The sequence below is a fragment of the Daucus carota genome, chromosome 3 (assembly GCF_001625215.2).
Source record: "Daucus carota subsp. sativus chromosome 3, DH1 v3.0, whole genome shotgun sequence".
Classification (NCBI taxonomy): Eukaryota; Viridiplantae; Streptophyta; class Magnoliopsida; order Apiales; family Apiaceae; genus Daucus; species Daucus carota.
Window position 1 is genome coordinate 43,821,902 of NC_030383.2, and position 7,842 is coordinate 43,829,743.

The 7,842-nt window shown below is 32.6% G+C and overlaps 1 long non-coding RNA gene across 2 annotated transcripts; it reads left to right on the forward strand.

Annotated features, from left to right (window-relative positions):
* Positions 1 to 4,988: 4,988 nt before the first annotated feature.
* LOC108213259 (uncharacterized) lies at positions 4,989 to 7,475 on the forward strand. Of its 2 annotated transcripts, none has more exons than XR_010289800.1 (2): positions 4,989 to 6,088; positions 7,033 to 7,475. It is a non-coding gene; the product is annotated as an uncharacterized LOC108213259 (long non-coding RNA). The 2 variants fall into 2 exon arrangements; XR_001805252.2 differs by having other exon boundaries at positions 7,038 to 7,475.
* The last annotated feature ends 367 nt before the right edge of the window (positions 7,476 to 7,842 follow it).

Below are 7,842 nucleotides of genomic sequence, written 5' to 3' on the forward strand. Positions count from 1 at the left end.
TACTACGTGCACCAACGTTATAAAAAATAAATTTGTCGACTACAATTACGCATATCACAAGTTTATATACATCGACGTATTTAACATATAATGACGACGAATGCTCCACGAAATTACACTAGTCATGACCCTTAGTCGGACACATTACATATAAATCACAATATACATTTCTACATGTCACCACCTACACGTGTCATGACAAATTAAACCACATGTCACACATTATAATTATAAGTGACATATACAGTTCCAAACAACATATCACGTTATGATGACGAGATACACATCATGTCTACAACTTATACATTACAGACGGAAGACATGCTACAAAACACTTTACGTGTTGGTACTCCTATCCATTACGTCATAGTCACTCCCAATTAAGGGGTCACATGAACCAATTTCAAGTCATGGACACATCAAAATATGCAACTGACAATGACAAGATATATACAATATCTTACACATGTCAGAAGACATCTACAAGGGGCTTTACATATATAATGCAAAGCAACATCATACAACTTGACATGTTAATATTACGGGGTTGATTTCAACTACATACGAGCCTATAAACAACTAGAGCGTATACAAAGGTTCTTATCTTAGAACGTGAATATGACGACAACAGAGCATCTACTCATCGGTTTTTTCACCATTAGAAGATTTGGACAATGATGACAACTCGAGATGACGTTATAACGACACAACGAGATAGAGATTTGATACAAGACAATAGCGAACAAGACAAATCGACATGACGTGATCACGTGTTGCAAGCGTCGGTATTTTAACATAGCATCGGTGTTCCTATTTGCCATGATCAGAGGAAAACAGAGTATTCAAGACGTAATTTCACTGGCTGCATGTCTCCACCCAATAAAATTAGGGGCTATTGTTTGTACCCAGATTTTACAGGTGTCAAGACATGACGGGACATACATGAACATGACGGGATGAATCATCGACATGACGAGAAAGCAACTGTGATGTAACAAGTGGATAAGCATGAAGACTGAGTCCTAACAAGCCCACCTATTTAGGAGGAGAATTCAAACAGTAGTTGAAGAAGTGCCAGCAATATAGGAGGGAGTTAACATGCACGTGGAGCAAGAGAAGGAGGAAAAATAGGAGTTAGAGGGAGAGTAGGAGTCTAACTACATGAGCTATATATAGCCTCAAATATGTATGAGAGGACAACTACATTACACATTCTGATATATCTCCCACATACTACATAACTGCACTACAACTCAGAATCATTATCATCATCAACCCACTTCTACAAGCCTACAACTTCATCTTCTACCTAATATCGTTCTTTTTCTTACTTGTAAACCCTAAATCAAGCCCTAGATATACAAACCAATGCACGTACACATACATACATTAACATACAATAGCTGAGATTCTTCATCTTCTACCAACTGAGATTACACATCTTCATCTCTCTCAAGTCATGCTGCCGACGGGAACTCTCTGCTGCCGACGGGTGCACATTGATGACGGACGTGAACTCCTTTGGAGCTGATGACAACATCTTTTTATGCTTTTATCTTGTATTTCTCATACTTGTAAGCTGATATTACAACATTATAGTGGATATTTGGCTGGGACATTCCCACCCGCGGTTTTTAACCTTTTACAAGGGGTTTTCCGCGTCACCAAAATTGATTGTGTTCTTGTCTTTTATTTTCTTTTCGATATTCATCCATTCGATCTTTTAATTATTCATACACAAAAACACGTACTTCATTGTTATAGAAATTAAATAGGCTTGGTTTTTAACCCCGCAAATTTTGATAAAAACAATTATCATATCTATCTTTCTGTTTGCCTCACTTTCCCAAGCTTCCCGTCCACACCCGCACTTTCTTGATAATCATTCCGCTTCCTCTCATCAACAAGAGGTAAAAAAATGGTCACTTTCCTTTGCTAAATTTACATGTATAATTATGTGTAATATGTAGGTGGTTTGATTTCTTCGATTAAATAACTGGTTCATCTTTTCTATCTTTAGATTTCAGACAATCAGGTTGGTGAAGTTGATGAGGTGGAGAGGGAGAATTGTGAAGATATTGGAAATGAAGAATGCTTGATGAGAAGGACACTTGTTGCTCACATCGATTACATCTATACCCAGAAGCAGAAACCTTAAGAGGTCTTATGTACTTGTGCTGCCACTCTATATATTTATTCTCTGTTAAAATACAGTTCTCCGTAATTACTATAATTCAGTGCAGCTGTTTTCATGTATATATATAAGAAAACCCTAATTATTTATACTATAAACGAGCCACTTGGATTATGTTTCTTTGGGTGAAGTTCTTCAACTTCTCACGTAGTGTATAATCACTAACTGAACGAGGAACGGAAGTTCAGTTTAAAGGATCAACAAAATTAAAATTCAATGAAATACTACGATTGATTTGATGTTGGATTTTTGGCAACTAATGATAAAGTCACGACTTCCGTGCACGCAGTATCTTCCGATCTACTACGTCCGAACTGTATCTGGTGGTATGGCCAAAAACCCGTGTTAACGTTAACCAAAAACATTTGCTTTAGTTGAAGAAAATTCTTGACAACTTAATTAGTTTCGGTCGTTGTCTCCAGTTCTTGACCAACAATAAAACGCTGGCAGCTTTCAAGCCACGCACTCTTTTTTTATATTAAAATTTGTTGCCGAGGGGATAAGATAAGACCACAAATCACTAAAACAAGAAACTCTTGCGATTAACTGCATCTATATATACTTGAACAAGATAACCGGTTCTTAGATAGCTTTTGTGCAAGATCTCCGATGTAAAGTTGTAAAATTGTTGATTATAATCATTAGCCATTTTCATAATATAAAATTATTGCTAATGGTAAATACATGTGCTCCAAGAAAATTATGTACTTATGTAATTATGATTATGATTGTGTAAAATATACATAAAAAGTACATTCATTCAACAAATATAACTCATCAAATATAATTTTCTATATTTTTTTGTTAATGAGTGAATGATTAAAGTGTTTCAAATTTTACAAATTCTCTAAACATGTCAACTAGATTACACATAAATGTCAAGTGGATGACATAGCTAACAGGTGTATACCCTCGGAGATGCTCTAATTAGAGTAATTTTTAAATTAATTGAGCATGAATATGATATTTTATTATTATTGTTGTTGTTACTACTACTATATATGCATAGAAACAAGATCGTGAAAGTCGGAGTTTTGAGAAAAAATTTAAAACTTTCAAATCATACTGAAAATTTGACCAAGTTAATCATACAATTCAAAGTCTGATAATTAGGAACTAAAATAATGGTTTCAACTCAAAATATTAATTTTGAAAAATTATTACAAGAAAATGTTCCAGATAGAAATTTGTATGTGCCTATTTTAATTATAAAAATTCGAATCAAACTGTTTTATACGAAATAGCTAATTAATACTCCCTCCATTCCAAAATAATAGTCGCTTTGAATTTTTGCACGTATTTTAAGGTGCATAAAAAACATATTTCTAAATATTATTTTTCAAATTTTCTTTTTTTGAATAAAAATAGGGATGTTAAACTTTTATTCAGAAAAAGAAAAATTCAAAAATAATGTATAGAAGCATGTTTTTTTTACACCTTAAACTACGTGTACAAAGTCAAAGCGACTGTATTATTTTGGAATGGAGGGAGTACTATTCAAAATATCAAAGTCACTCAAATAACCGCTACGTCGATTTGTCTTGGATGACTTCAAAGACAAGGCGGTAAACAGAGGAATAAAAGAAGCAACCAGAAGCGTCGGTTACGATGTACGAACAATGAATGTCCTGCAGGTATACATAAATATTGACGATAGATTTGACCATGTATGCGCGTGCCAATTAAGTTTAAGCCGCTAGCTGATTCATCCTTCAATCATCATTCAAATTTCCCATTGGCCGACGTATATGCAGCTAGATTCTAGAATACCCAGTTTAGCGAACCTAGTAAATGTTCCACCTTAGCTGCTAACGTCTCTTTGTCTAGCAGTTTTCAGCTGTGTTTTCCTTGGGTAATACTCCCTCCGTCCATATTTACTTGTCATTTTGACTTTTTGCACGTAACTTAAGTTGATTAAAAAACATAGTTCCGCTCATTATTTTTAAAATTTTCTTTTTTTGAATTAAAATATAAACTATAAATTTTAATTCAGAAAAAGAAAATTTTAAAAATAATAAGCGGAACTATGTTTTTTAATCACCTTAAGTTACGTGCAAAAAGTCAAAGTGACAAGTAAATAGGGACGGAGGTAGTACCACCCCTCCGTTTTGAAATATTAATCATATACTCTCTCCGTCCCATCTCATACGACGTTATCATTTTTTACGTGCTTTGTTAAGTAGGTAAGAGAGATACTTGCACATAATATTTTTTTCGTAATTTTTTTTATTAAAATATAAACTCTAAACTTTTATACAAAATAAAAATTATGAAAAAATATTATATAAAAGTATATCTATCGAACACATTGAAGTACGTGCAAACAGTGAACAAGTCACATAAATGGGACGGATGTAGTAATTTTATTCGAAAAAAGAAAATTTTAAAATATTAATCACATATCTTTGTTCGAAAAAAGAAAATTTTAAAACAATAATCTTAGGTATACAATCAAAAACTTAGAAGTGTGCGTCAAAAAGTCAAATGTCTTCTATTTCAAAACAGAGCAGTAATATATTCTTCATTCCAACTTAGACGTGTTCGAAATTTATCCCAAAATAGTTGAGTCTCTCTCTTTTCAATACACAGTTATCAACAATCTTCCACTCTTGCCCTTTCTTATTTATCATTTCTAATGTACAATCTAATTAATATCAGAAAGTCAACACAATAAATATGGGTAGAGATGGAAAAAAAGAATAATTATTTAATACTCCTTAATATGTGTGAAATGAGCAAACAGCTCATCTAAATTGGGATGAAGGGAGTACTTATTACTCCCTTCATCCTAAAACTTATGTGTTATTTGACGTCTTTTATAACATCTATACATCCATATAAAGGAGGTTCTTCATAGGATGAAGTGGCATGTCTCAGATCTCTCCAATCAAAATTTCTAATTTTTCAGATTTTTCATTTTATTAATTACAGTACTTCCTCCGTCCTACAATACAAGTTTCTTTTTGAAAAATTACGAATTTAAGAAAACATTAATTAGATAAAATTTTCTCACTTGTACCCCTAATAAATGCATGAATGTAGACTCTTATTCAACCCTCATTAATTGTTATACAACTTTCAAAAAGAGTAATTTTGGAGTAATGTCAATATATTTGCATTGAAATTAAAAGTGGACAAATATTATGGGACAAAAATTTCTTCCAAAAAAGACTTGTATTGTGGGACGAAGGGAGTATCTTTTTTTATAAATAAAAAACAGAATAATGAAAGGCTATATACGCGTCTTTTTAGTTTTTACCGTCCCTTTCTTGTCAGTTTTGTGTGGCTCTTCGCTCCCGATGCAATGGCAGTTGAAACTTTAAAATGAGACCTAATAATAATGGGTCTATTGTTGCTTTCCCGCGCGAAATCAGTGGCACTTTTTCTAATAGTGCAAATGAAAGAGGAAGCTCAAGATAACCTACCATCAGAGGATCTTAAGAGAGAGGCCCGACGTCCGGATTTTGTCTTGGACAGAGGTCCTGTTAATCATTCTACACGATGCGTTACTATTCTCACACACATAATTATCTTTTAAAGATTTTGTCCCAGAGATCATTCTCTTTAGAATTATAATCTGCAAAAATATTAAACTACTCATTGTGTTACATTCAAAATTACTACATTTTTAAAGCCCAGAAGGTGTTCGATGAAATGCCTCAACGAAGTATAATGACCTGGAACGCAATGATTGATTGGTGGTATTTTCAAAATGGCTATTTTGATCAGGCTGTAGCCTGTGTGGTTGTATAATCAAATGCCCCAAGATACCTGGGATAAGATAATCTAGAAAATTACTTGGTTTGTGATTGACATTTTTTATATGATGGATAACTTGCAGGACAGAGGACCAAAGGTCATGAAAATCGTGAGGAAATTGCAATCACGAAAGAGGTACTAATATTATACGCATTGCAATTTCTAGTGAGGTTGTATATGTTTATATTTTGTATTTCAGAATCTCGCTTTTCTGAGTTTAGTAGTTATCATCAGGTTCCTTCGCACTTCAATAATTTTCATTTGTTTTCTGGATTATGTTTGAGATACCTATCAAATCGTTCTGAGGTTGAGATACTTATAGATCATGTATGATCTCTCTTGAACAATTTGTATTTTTTATGTTATAACTTGGTATATGTGACATTGCTTTGTAAATGCTGATTGAGACCTTTTACCACATGATGCCGTTGGTCTTTTCACTTCTTCTCGCATGTCTGATCTTTTCTCAACTTGGACAAGCAATCACTTGGAAAAAATATAACCAATATAGATTTCAAAAACCAAAAAATAACTAGCCATATAGATGACTGATTTTGTCAGATTTCAAGACTTACGGGGGTGTATTCGATTGGGATTTTAATGCATTGTTTTTAGTTTATGGATTTTAATGGATTGTATGGGATTTTGATTTTGTGCGGATTCTTGATGAAATGTCGTAGAGTTGATAAGATTTAGGTACAATGCTTCAAAATCCCATTGAATTTGGTGGGATTTCAAAAAACTTAAAATACACTGAAAAATGCCACAAAATCCATCATTTTATGAAATGAAAAAAAATCCATCAGCATTTGAATACCATCAGATTTTAATGGATTTTAAACAATCCCAATTGAATACCATCGGATTTTAAAGCATAATTTAAAATCCCAATTGAATACCACCAGATTTTGTGGCATAATTTAAAATCCCAATTGAATACCTCAAGATTTTAATGGATTTCAAACAATCCCAATCGAATACCCTCGGATTTCATGAATGCAAAAAAATCCTTTAAAATCTCAATCCAATACACCCCTCTTAATTTAGAACAAACTTTGTTACTATGTTTTTGTTTGTAGACCAGTCTCACCAGAATCATGGTTCGAAATGAGGGAAATTGTTGAAGACATTGTATTCTGTGATGGATAGTTTTACGCCATTGCTACTTGTGGAGCACTCTTTGTTTACCATTCCATGCACATACTGGACATGAATGAAAGATGGGAGGTCAGATGTGTGGTATCAATTCACATTCAGTGATAGATGTTCACTGGTTCTTGTATCTGGTGGAATCAAAGACCGGAGATTTGTTGTCAATGAAGAGGATATTCAAACAAAATAGCCGCACCACCAAATTTCTTTACGTTTTCAAGTTAAAGTACTGGAGTGACAACATTTGTGACAGTACTTATATTAGGATGAGATACAATAAAATATAAATATAAACAAAGATGTAATAAAATTTATATCACTAGAAAGTATATTTTGCCTACTTTAATATATATTTTTCAGATTTTATAAATTATAAAGGGATAAAAAATATATAATTATCAAGATTCGATGAATTTGACCACGAAATAGTCAAATAACACAAAAGATTTGGAAGAGAGGAATTATTATATTAATAAAAACACATTATGTTTATATTAAATTAAAATAAAAATAATAAATTGTTATTTTTATAATATAATCATGACTAAAACTGGTCCCTCCGTACCCCTCAATAGTTTACGTTGGGGGGATGGCCGCTCGGCCCGTATTCTAATGCTCTTATAAAATATAGTTTGATAAATTATTTTGAATTCTTATAATAAAAATTTACTATCTAAACTTTTATAAAAAAAGAAAATTTCAAAAACAATTTATGAAACTATATTTTATATGCGTAT